Source organism: Quercus lobata, chromosome 4, assembly GCF_001633185.2.
Source record: "Quercus lobata isolate SW786 chromosome 4, ValleyOak3.0 Primary Assembly, whole genome shotgun sequence".
NCBI lineage: Eukaryota > Viridiplantae > Streptophyta > Magnoliopsida > Fagales > Fagaceae > Quercus > Quercus lobata.
In genome coordinates, this window is record NC_044907.1 from 42,502,361 (window position 1) to 42,515,100 (window position 12,740).

At 40.8% G+C, this 12,740-nt stretch overlaps 1 pseudogene; it reads left to right on the top strand.

Moving 5' to 3' along the window:
* Positions 1-258: 258 nt before the first annotated feature.
* LOC115985224 lies at positions 259-3,343 on the top strand (annotated as a pseudogene).
* The last annotated feature ends 9,397 nt before the right edge of the window (positions 3,344-12,740 follow it).

Here is a 12,740-nt window from a genome sequence, read left to right on the forward strand (position 1 = left end):
TTAACCACGTAGATAAATTAAAAAGTGTTCTATTTCTAATTGGTTTCTGTCCACCTAAGTGTTCTATTTCTAATTGGTTTCTTTTTGGTGCTTCATTCAAATCCTTACCTTCCTCACTAGGTGTGTTTTTATTTCTAAATTACAATTAATGATTGATAATGCTGATATGTAAAATTGTGGAGAAGTCAATCAAAAGTCAGAAACTTCATTTTATATATATGATAATTTTATTTAAATATTGTGCAGATTTGGAAAATTATGAGTGCTTCAAAGGTATTGGTTTTATATATATAAAGTTACATATTTGTATGTGTATGTGTGTATATATATATAACATTAAGATATAATTGATCAATAGTTTAGTGGTGTGATAAGTGTGTTTTGGCCAATTGATCTCAAGTTCGAGCCTTCGCTTTGCTTTTTTGCTATTTACAATTTTAAAACACTAGAAGCATGATATAAATACCACGTTTTAGCCAATTTTTTTTTTCTTTCTCACCATGAGATAACTGATCAGTAGCTTAGAGTTAGTTCAAGGAAACTGCCCTCAAAACCAACCGACCCGACTCGAACCAATTCTCTATCTTTCTCTTTCTCAATTCTCAAACTCTATCATTTCGTTCTGATTTTCACTGCCGAATTGTTTGCTGGATCTTCAGGAAAATGGGTACGCTGCTTTGTTCTTACCACACTTGTTTTCGTTCTTATTGTTATTCTACTCTTACTGTTGCTAGTGCTAAAAAAACCCCGAATCACAATCACAATCAAAATCAATTCTTGAAACCTATTAGAGATTAGTGCAAATCTAGAAGCTATAGGAATGTTGATCATGCCTTAGACCTGTTTGATAAAATGCTTCACACGCGCCCTTTGCCTTCCATTGCCAATTTTAATCACGTGTTGGGTGGCATTGCAAGAATGAAGCATTACCTAGTAGTCATTTCTCTAATAAAACGAATCGAATCATTCGGAATCTCTCTCGATGTTTATACTCTCAATGTTTTGATTAAGGTTGCGTTTATTTCAGCAGTAAATAGTTTTTAGAAAATATTTTACACCACTGGGCGTGTTTGGATTGTCCCGAAAAATTTAGTCAAACGGAAAATGATTTCCGTTGATTGTAAATCATGCCCCAAAACCCTGTAACATATTTTACACTTTTATTTTCCCTACAATTGATTTCCATCCCAAGAAAATAGAAGTGAGAGAGAAACAGCAAAATCGGCGAAAGCTTTGATCACCACTTCCAAGCACAGGCGAGAGCTCCAATTGCACATCCAAGCACCAGCAAGAGCTCCGATCGCACATCCAAGCACCAACAAGTCGCACCCCAACACCGACGAGATCATCGTACCCCAGCACCACCTAGATCGTCACCATCCAAGACCGATCCACCCAAAACCGATCCCGTTCTTGACCCAAAGCTCATCAGCGCCGCCGTTCTTGCCATCGTTCTTGTTCTCGACCGCCATCATTCTCACTTTCCCTCAATCTGTCACTCTTCCTCCCTCAATCAGTCACCGATCTACCCTTTTTCTCTCTACCCATATCGAGCAAACCACTGTAAGACGAGTGACCCACTGTGCGATCTTGCCTCCACCGCACGATCTTGCCTCCGCCACGCCGAGATCGAACCCAGTCACCTCTCTCTCTCTTCCTTCTTTTCTCAATTTGACCGGATTTGATGAATTTTTTTTGTTGGGTTTTGTTTGTTTTGTGTTTATCTATTGAGAAATGATATTTTATATTTGTTTGGAAACTGAGAAAATGTGAGCAACAAGTAAAAAATGTGTTTTCTATAATATTTTCAAGAATACAACCAAATACCAGAAAATAATTTTCAAAGCATTTTTTGAAATGCAACCAAACACTTGAAAATATTTTTCTTTCCTGAAAAATATTTTTACATTGAAACAGACACAACCTAATTGCTTCTGCCATTTGAACCGTCTAGATTATGGGTTTTCTGTCTTGGCAACAATTTTGAAACTTGGTTATCACCCAAACTTTATTACTCTAAACACCCTTGTCAAGGGGCCCTGTCTTCAAGGTAACATTGCTGGAGCTGTGAAGTTGGTAGAAGACATGGAGAAGAAAGGGTATCAACCTGATGCATTTACTTGTGGAACGATACTAAATGCTCTGTGTAAGATTGGTAAGACTGATATGGCTCTTGTGTTGCTCAGGAAATTGGAAGAAGGAGATTTTGAGCTTAAATTAGGGGCGTATAACACAATCATTAACAATTTATGTAAGGATAGGTTGGTAACTAAGGCCTTGAACTTTTTGCCTGAAATGATGAGTAAAGGCCTTCAGCCAGACCTTTTCATTTACAATTCCTTAATTCGAGGCCTATGCAATTACGGCAGGTGGAGAAAGGCTACTACTTTGTTGAATGAGATGGAATAGAGGAAGATCATGCCAAGTGTGAGGACCTTCAACATATTGGTGGACACATTTTGCAAAGAGGGGATGTTGATAGAGGCAAAAAAAAGTTTTTGATAAGATGATTCAAAGAGGTATTGGGCCTGACATAGTCTCTTATAATTCTTTAATTGATGGATATTGTTTGCAAAATAAATTGAACGATGCCATCAAAGCATTGAATGTGATGGTTGAGAGGGGTTGTTCACCTGATGTTGTTAGCTATAACACATTGATTAATGGGTTTTGTAAAAATAAAAAAATTTATAAGGCAATGAATCTCTTAAATGAAATGTCCAACAAGGGAGTAACTCCTGATATTGTGACTTACAACACTCTTATAGGTGGGTTTTGTCGAGTGAAGAGACACAAGGCTGCTCTAGAGCTATTCCATAAAATGCAAGCTTGTGGCCAACTTCCAGGTCCCCAAACTTATGTTGTCTTGTTGGATGGCTTGTGTAAGAATGGACAAGTTGTTGAGGCAATAAAAGTGTTTCTTGAGATGGAAGACAAAACGTTGGGCAACAATATTGTGATTTACAACATTTTGATTGACGGTTTGTGTAATGTCGGGAATCTTAAAGTTGCAAGAGAACTCTTTTGTAGTCTACCTGCAAAAGGATTGCAACCCAATGTTCGAACTTACACTATAATGCTCAAAGGGCTTTGCAAAGAGGGACTGCTAGAAGAAACAAGTGAGATATTTGAGAAAATGGATGGGAGCGGTTGTTCACTTGACGATCACACATATAACACAATAATCCAAGGGTTATTGCAACATAATGAGATATCAAAGGCAATTAAATATCTTGAAATAATGGTTGACAAGGGTTTTTCAGCAAATGTGACAGTTGCAAGCATGTTATTTGACTTGCTGTCATCAAATCAAGTACATAAGAACATTCAAGAATTTCTCTAGAAGCTTGTGTGAAGGTTTTTTAGTTTCTCAACATCAAGGACAAGTTTCATTTTTTATCCATCACATGTCAATCTTTAGAAGATGTGTATCATTTCAGGTAAATTTTATAGTTTCTAAAGATGATTTTCTATTTCATTTATGTATGCATGATTGTTTGTACCTTTAATTGTTCTATCTTTTGTTGTGATTTCATTGTGCACTCATGTTGTTGCTTGGAAGTTGGAACCTATTTTCCTGGATAGTTGTTTCAAAAAATTTTCTCATTTAAGGTTAATGCTAAACACTGTTGCTCTAAAATTTGGCATTTTTTGTGTGGTTATACATCCCTTAGCCAGTGGAATTAATGATAATAAATGTTCCCTCCAATGAAATTAAGTTTTGGAGTTGCATTTATGAAAACTGAGTCCCCCCACCCCCCCTCCCTTTTTTCCCCCTCTTATAAGCCTTGTGGTGCTTTTGTGTAGTGGACTCAAGTCAAATTTTGTTAGTCTGGCTTGGTTGGTTTATCAACTCAAGGAGTTAGTTGATAATTTTGTATGTGCTTCTCCTTGAATTGTCTAAGAGAAAAGCAACTTAGGTTGTAGTGCAATACAAAATTAACTTCACGCTATAATCATTTTGACATTTACTATTTAAAGTAAATGAATTGAGTTGGGAAACCCCAACTTGCGATCATATAGCTGAAGAATAGTTCATTTGCTAGTGATTGATTACATTTCATGGACGCAAAGAGCTGATTCTTTTGGAGCTTTTGTAATTTCATTTTGTTGTATTTAGACCGTGATTTCCTAGCCTAACTTAGGTTAGGTTTCTTAGTTTTAGTTAGTGATGTTATGCTTAAAGAAAACAATTCTTTTTGAAATACACAAGGTTAACTTAGTGATGTCATGTTTGGTCAAGTATAATATAGATAATCCCATAGGTCTTGTGAAATATACAGCAAGGTTTATAAAAGTCATGTTGTAGGTTACTGCAGAATCATTATAATGAGATAATTATTATGTATGAATGTTTTCTTGTTAGGTTGATTTGGTCTTTGACTTGTGATTTTGGGAATTCAGTTTGAGATAAAAGATGGGGTTCTCTTTCACCAAGCTTTTCAACTGGCCTTTTGCCAAGGAGATGCGTATTCTAATGGTGGGTCTTCATGCAGTGGGCAAGACTACCATTTTGTACAAATTAAAATTGGGAGAGATTGGGACCACTCTTCCTACCATTGGTATTCTTTTGCTATATTGTTAACATTGTTCTATTATATAATGTGTTGCTTGTTTGTAGTTATAGGTAGTTGGATTTTACAAATTCTTTTGTTGCTTAGAATTTTGCAGGTGACACTAATTTTCATAATAATTAATTAATATATCCAAACATTTGAAAATATATCTATAATAATTTATAATTAAAAAATATTTTTAACTTTTCTCTAGCTAAAATAGAAAGACAAATGCTCAGGTTAACTTTCCTTCAAAACTTTGTTTTTGTTTGGGATTTTTAATAGAACAAGATTCTCTCAAATTATTTGGGTTGGATGAGTTTGTCATTAATCCACGCTCAAGTTGTTGCCCTCAAGTAAATCATTCGGAACTTCATTTATGGTGAAGGTATATACTTCTAGGAATGACTTGGTTTGGGTGTCATTGTAGTTTCCAAGTAGAAGTAATTGAAGATTTGGCTCTAAAAATAAACTTAACTATCGTTGGGTACATCATGGTAGATCCTCATAAGGAATTATTAGATGAGAGAACCATAAATGAGAACTTTAGTCTCTATGGAGATTGAAAGGAACTCAACCCAAAAATCAAACTGACTTGATGAATGAAGGTGGGACTGGAAAATTGGGTTCCTGACCAAGAGTGCTGAACAACACTTTGGTCCAGGATATCAGTGCCGAACGACACTAATGACAATTCAACACAAAAGCTTTAACCTAAAGTGTTGTGTGCTGATCAACCTATCTTGTTTTGTTAAGCTCTATATTCCTACAACATCTCCTTGATAGTTGCTAATATGTGTTGGCAAGTTGGGAACATTGTTTTGATGGCTGGAATTGGGTTCTCATGTATAGGGATAATTTGGTCCATTTGGGAAGTTAGTTAGGATAAATAGTTGTATGGTTATTTAGCATATGCAAGGGATTAGTTTTTCAACATATAGAACAACTTGTATGAAGGCTTTTAGTCTTTCAACATCAGGTACTCGGTTTCATAATTTAATGGTTTGCTAGTCAATCTATAAGGAGTTTCTTTTCATGTTTCATAATTTAATGCTTTGCTAGTCAATCTATAAGGAGTTTCTTTTCATGTATATTAGTAGTGAAGATGTGGAAAACCTCAATTGGTTCTTTAAATTTTTGAGAGATCAATGTAGATCTCAAAGCTTTAGGAATGTTGGTAGTGCCTTAGGGTTGTTTGATCAATCAGTTCACATGTGCCTTTTTCCTTCCGTTTTGGATTTTAATCCCATGTTGTATACCTGTTGGCATGCCAATTAAAGTTTTCTATCTGAGGATTACTTAAAATTTGTTTTGAAAATGTTGTAGTTCAAATGGTAGAGTATTCTTTACCCTTTGGAAGGAAATGTTGATTTATATATTTTACGAAAAATATTATGTTCACAACATTTTTAGAATACTTTCACAACAAAGTGGTAGGTTGTTACTGTGGATAAAAAGTAAATTCATTAGTGAATTCAAATTAGAATTAATAATAACTTCCCATTGAGATTTGTTGTGAAAATGTTGTGAAAATAATTTGAATGTAAGACTTCTCATATTTTATAATCAAAATGGTAAAGATTTTTTATGCTTTGTAAATGAACAAGGATTTATACCTCTCATCTCCACATTATTTAACTTTGTCCACAAATTAACTAAGTATACCCTTAATTTAAAAAAATCTGGAAACCCTTCTCCTCAAAATTTTCTTAATTTTAGTAAAATAAGAAAAAGAAATTTGGATGAAAGTCTCTTATTATTTGTAGGATAGGATATGTGGCAAAAGGTTTCGGCCTTCTTGAAGTTGGTGAATCAAACATTAGATGTTGTCTTTTGACTTTGAACTCCTCTTTCTCTCTGTCCACAGATTAACAAAACTATATCCTTTCCAATTCATTTCCTCAAAATAATAAGAGTACACTACACAGAGAGAGAGAGATATGAAGCCTAAAGCAATAGTGGTGGGAGGAAGCATAGCTAGGTGGGATGTTGTTGTGGTTGACAAAACTTGCGGACCCATTAAAGGAAGCCCCACCGGAGCTGGACACGGGCTCGACCCTCTGGCTCAGAGACTCGTTCAATCCTGGCTTGGTCAGCCAAAGCTTCTCCACGATTCCACTTTTCCACTCACTATTGACATGGTATCGGTACTTTACTTTGCCGTCTATACTTAGAATTGCTTTATTTTTTTGTCAGCAATTTTGTAAATACTTGACATGCAAGCTGAACAAACCAAAAAAAAAAAAAAAAAAATTAGGTGTTGATGCCTAAGTTTTCTTCCTTGGTGTTTGATAAGGATAAAAATAGTACTTATTCATACAAGGCATAAAGTTGACGGTTTTAGATAAGCCATCAGGCATAAGCTGATGGGTACAGTTACAACCATCATCTTCCTCATGTAGGAGTCAACGACTAATGTACTAGATTGAGGGAATGGGGTAAGTCTGCGAGACACACCTAAAGGCTGACGACATCAACAAACTGACGCCAGTAAGGCTGAAGGAAATAAATAAGCTGACGACCCTGATGCAAGTTTACTTGCTACCCACAATTGCATATATAAGGAAATACCTTGCCCTCCACGTTTGATGTTACTCAAAGGATCCCTATAAGGAAAAGATCCCGCCAAATACACTCAAGAAGACTCCTATAAGGAAAAGACTTCCACACCAAGGAAGAGATGTCAACTCTTTACTACTATAAAAGCCTCAATACCCTCACTAGCCAAGGTACGCATAATTCACCTCTCTCTAGCACTCTGGAGTTGTAAGAAGTTCTAACTTGACCTTCAGATGGTACTTGGCCGGCACCACACCCGTGCTCTCTGTAAGGTCTTCTCTTTTGTGTTATGTAGGTGCTATCTCGAGTGTGCAAGTACCTATGGCTCACTGGTGACTTTTTCAGCATCATTAGTTGGCGCCATTTGTGGGAAAGTGTGTTTGACTGAATTCATAAGTCACAGCAAGCGCTTCCCGGACAAAGAGTTGCATGGTACTTACTCGATTAATGGCGACCACCAACAATGTTCACGAAGACAAGCCGCGACCATCTGCTCTCGAGAGACAAGTGCAGACTCTGGCCACGGCCATGGAGCGCCTCACCAAGCAAAACCAAATTTTGGAAGAACAGCTACAATGAAATGCAGGACACAATGCTCAGGAGAGGACCAAGAAGATACTAGTGCTGAACGACGAGATTAGGAGGGACCGGAAGGTAGTAACGCCCCAAGCAAACCGGAGTGACAAAATGTAAGCCTCCTATCCCTCACAGATGTGACTCCGTCACCGGTTGCCGCAGAGATACAGGCTATAAAGGAACAAATGGAAGTTATGATGAACGCTCCCAAAGGACAAGTGTCCAGCGATCTTGACGATCTCGTTAACCGAATAGACTCACCGTTCATCGCCTTCGTCAATTCATTCCCCCTACCGCATAAGTTTCGCATGCCACAGATAGATAGCTACGACGGAGTGAAGGACCCTCTGGATCACCTAAAGACCTTTAAGACCTTGATGTACCTTCAAGGAGTAGTTGATGAAATCATGTGTAGGGCCTTCCCCACAACGTTGAAGGGTGCAATGAGAATTTGGTTCAGCCGCTTGATGCCTAGCTCCATTAGCACTTTCAAAGAGTTGAGCGCTCAGTTTACTATGCACTTCATCGGGGGACACAGGTATAAAAGATCTACGGCTTGCTTGATGAGCATTAAGCAGCGAGAGGACGAGACGTTGAGATCTTACATATCCCGCTTCAATAAGGATGCACTCTTGATCGATAAAGCCGACGACAAAATACTTGTGGCGGCCTTCATGAATGGGCTACAGAAGGAAAAGTTTTTGTTCTCCTTATACAAGAACGACCCGAAAACCATGTCAGAAGTACTTTACAGGGCCACCAAGTACATGAATGCTGAAGACGCATTGCTAGTTTGAAAGGAAAAGCCCAAGAAAAGGGAGAGACAATAAGACACACGGCAAGACCAAGGGTGGAAGAAGGCAAGAACAGGAGACCGAAGGGATGAAAGGCGCTTCAGGCCCCCGGGAGGAAGGTTCACCACCTTCACCCTGTTAACTGCCCCAATAGACCAAGTCCTAATGCAAATAAAGGACGAGGAGGCCCTAACCTGCCCTGGAAAGCTGAAGGGAGATCCTAACAAGCAATCGAGGGACAAATATTGCCACTTCCACTGTGACCACGGTCATGACACGGTCGATTGTTATGACCTAAAGCAGCAACAGATTGAGGCCCTTATTTAGCAAGGGAAATTGCAGAAGTTCGTTAAAAAGGAGAGAGCGGATCCACCTCCTTAAGAGCCAACGGGAAAATGAGAGCCCTAGGCCCCCCATAGGAGACATCAGGATGATCATAGGGGGAATAGCAACTACTGGATCGTCAAAGTAGGCCCGTAAGACTTACTTCAAGATGGTCCAAAGCGTCCAGCTGACGGGCACCGTACCAAAGATAGGACGGACAGAAGGCCCTGTCATTAGATTCTCAGAAGAAGATGCACGTCGACTTCACCACCCGCATGATGATGCGCTCGTTATAAGCATTCGGGTAGAGGACTACAACAAGCACCGGGTGCTGGTCAACAATGGCAGCTCGACGGATATCCTACACTACCCAACGTTCCAGCAGATGGGGATTGATAGAGAATGACTGATTCTAACAAACGCCCCACTCGTCGGCTTTGGAGGAACAAGGGTGTTCCCCTTAGGAATGATCAGATTATCTGTCACGGTAGGTGACTACCCTTAGCAAATCACCAAGGACGTAACATTCCTAATAGTCGACTACTTGTTCGCCTACAATGCTATCATCGGATGACCCATTCTCAATTCATGGAAGGCTATAACCTCAACCTGCCACCTAATGATTAAGTTTCCTACCGAGTATGAAGTGGGAGAGCTATGCGGAAATCAGCTAGCTCATGCAAATGCTACGTAGCCATGATGGAAATGGATGACCACCTCCAAGCTATGAGCATAGAAGAACACCGTGCGACGGCGAAGCTAGTAGAAAAGTTTGAAGAAATACTTCTCGACGACTCCAATCTCGATCGAACAACCAAAATTGGAACCCTCACTAGTCCTGAGCTCCGTCAAGCACTCACAACTTTTCTCAGAAGTAATAGGGATGTATTTGCCTGGTGCCACGAAGACATGCCAAGGATAAACCTTTCAGTCATGGTACATAGGCTGAACGTATCGCCTTCCTTCCTACCCATTCGACAGAAGAAGAGGGTGTTCGCCATGGAGCTAGATTAGGCCATAGTGGAAGAAGTCCACAAATACAAGAGGCAAGTTTCATTAGGGAAGTTTACTACCCTGATTGGCTGGTGAACGTAGTAATGGTTTAGAATGCTAGCGGGAAGTAGTGGATGTGCATGGACTTCACTGACCTTAACAAGACCTACCCCAAAGACAGCTATCCCCTCCCAAGGGTCGACGTTCTAGTAGACTTTACGGCTTGGCACCAGCTGTTAAGCTTTATGGATGCTTTCTCGGGTTACAACCAAATCCGAATGTACGAAACTGATCAAGAGAAAACTTCGTTCATAACCAGTCAAGGCCTCTTCTGTTATAAAGTAATGCCCTTCGGCCTAAAGAATACGAGCGCAACGTACCAGAGGCTTATGAACAAAATGTTTGCGCAACAAATTAGGAGGAATGTCTAAGTCTACGTTGACGACATGCTGGTAAAAAGCCAAAGGGAGGAAGATCACCTGGAGGACCTCAAGGAAACATTCGACACCCTTCGTTCTTACAACATGATGCTCAATCTGGGAAAATGCGCCTTCGGAGTGATGGCGGGAAAATTCCTAGAATTTATGGTGTCTCAAAGAGGGATTGAGGCCAACCTAGACAAGATCCGGGCCATTATGGAGATGGCATCGCCAAGAAATGTGAAGGAGGTACAAAGTCTCAATGGAAAAATAGCAGCACTGAATAGGTTCGTGTCGAGGGCAACAGACAAGTGTTTGCCCTTCTTCCACATGCTGAAGAGATCGTTTAAGTGGACTACCGAATTTCAGCAGGCATTCAAGGAGTTGAAGGCTTATCTCTCCTCCACGCCGCTGCTAAGTCCATTGCAGCCAGAAGAAGAGCTTTTCCTTCATTTGGCCATTTCCCCTGCAGCCGTTAATGCTGCCTTAGTCAGAGAAGAAGAAAGAGTACAAAAGCTCGTATACTACGCGAGCCGAGCGCTTTGCGGTGCTGAAGAAAGATACCCACTTATGGAGAAACTTGTCTTTGCATTAGTTACGGCAGCTCGCAAGCTCAAGCCATACTTTCAAGCCCATACGGTGAATGTTCTGACTGACAAACCCTTGCGATAGGCGATGAGCAATCTTGAAGCTGTGGGTCGACTAGCGTTATGGGCTATAGAGTTAAGCAAGTTTAATATCCAGTACCGCCCACGGACCACCATCAAAGGACAGGTCGTCGCGGACTTCATAGCAGAGTTCACTCACAACGAAGACAAGGGGGCATAAGAGTCCCTTCATTGGAGCATATATACAGACGGATCATCCAACAGACAAGCCGGGGGGGCCGGCATTGTACTACTGTCGCTCGAAGGAGATACGGTTGAATGTATGGTCCGTCTCGACTTCCCCACCACCAACAATGAAGCAGAGTATGAAGCGTTAGTAGCAGGCCTCGACCTCGCCAAAACAGCAGGAGTCGCGAACGTAGTCGTTTACTGCGACTTTCAGGTCGTTGCTAACTAAGTGAATGGAGACTATGAGTGTAAGGGTGAAAGGATGAAAAGGTACCTTGATCAAGTAAGGACAAGAGTAGACGACCTAGAGGCCAAAATCATCCAAATCCCCAGAGGAGAAAATGAGTAAGCTAACCATCTTGCCAAAGCCGCTTCAACAGAACATATGATCATCCCTGGTAATGTACTCTCTTTTGTTCAGTTTTCTCCACTAATAGATTCCAGCGACATACATGAGATAGGCTCTGAAAGTAACTGGACCACACCGTTAGTTTCATACTTAAAAAACGGGGTCTTGCCAGACGGAAAGGAGGCTGCAAGAAAGCTGAAGGTCCAAGTGGCGAGATTTGTCTTGATAAAAGATGTCCTGTACAAAAGAGGCTTCTCCCGTCCATATCTGAGATGCTTGGGTATGGAAGAGGCAGACTACGTTATAAGGGAGGTACACGAGGGGATTTGCAGAAACCATTCAGGGTCAAGGTCACTAGTACATAAGCTCGTGCGAGTAGGGTACTATTGGCCCACCATGCAGAAAGATGCCGAGGCTTATGTCAAGATCTGCGACAAATGCCAAAGGTTCAGCATATTACTAGACAACCAACCGAAGAGTTGACCCCGATGATGGCCCCATGGCCGTTTGCTCAGTGGGGATTAGATATTATGGGACCATTCCCTACAGCATTATGACAGCTGAAATTCCTAGTAGTAGGCATTAACTACTTTACAAAGTGAGTGGAAGCTAAAGCCTTAGCCACCATCACAGAGAAGAATGTGTGGAGTTTCATTTGGAAATGCATTGTATGCAGGTTTGGCATCCCAAAAGTCTTAGTCTCAGATAACGTAAAGCAATTCGACAATGACTCCTTCCGAGACTTTGCTCGCAGTTAGGGATACGAAACCACTACTCTTCCCCCGCTCACCCTCAGGCTAACGGGCAGGTCGAAGTCACGAACCAATCCTTACTCAAAATTATCAAGACTTGGCTCGAGGGGGCGAAGGGTATATGGCCTTAAGAATTGCCAAGCATACTATAGGCATACAGGACCACGGCAAGGACGCCTACAGGAGAAACACCATTCCGACTAACATACGGGAGCAAGGCAGTCATCCCGGCTAAAATTGGACTCACAAGCTACAGGGTACACAACCATGACGAAAGCAAGAACGAGGAGGCCATGCGACCACAACTTGACCTAGTGGACGAAGTCAGAGTGACGGCAGAACAAAGGCTCGCAAGGTACCAGGACCGCATGGCCAAGCATTGCAACTCTCGGGTCCAACCTAGAGATTTCCAGGTTGGAGATCTCGTTCTTAGGAAAGTCATGGGTGCCGCTAGAAACCCTACCTAAAGGAAGCTCAGGCCTAATTGGGAAGGACCTTACCGAGTCACAGCATGACAGAGGAAAGTCACTTACCACCTAGAGACGTTAGACGGACAAAAGTTGCCGCATCCGTGGAACGCCG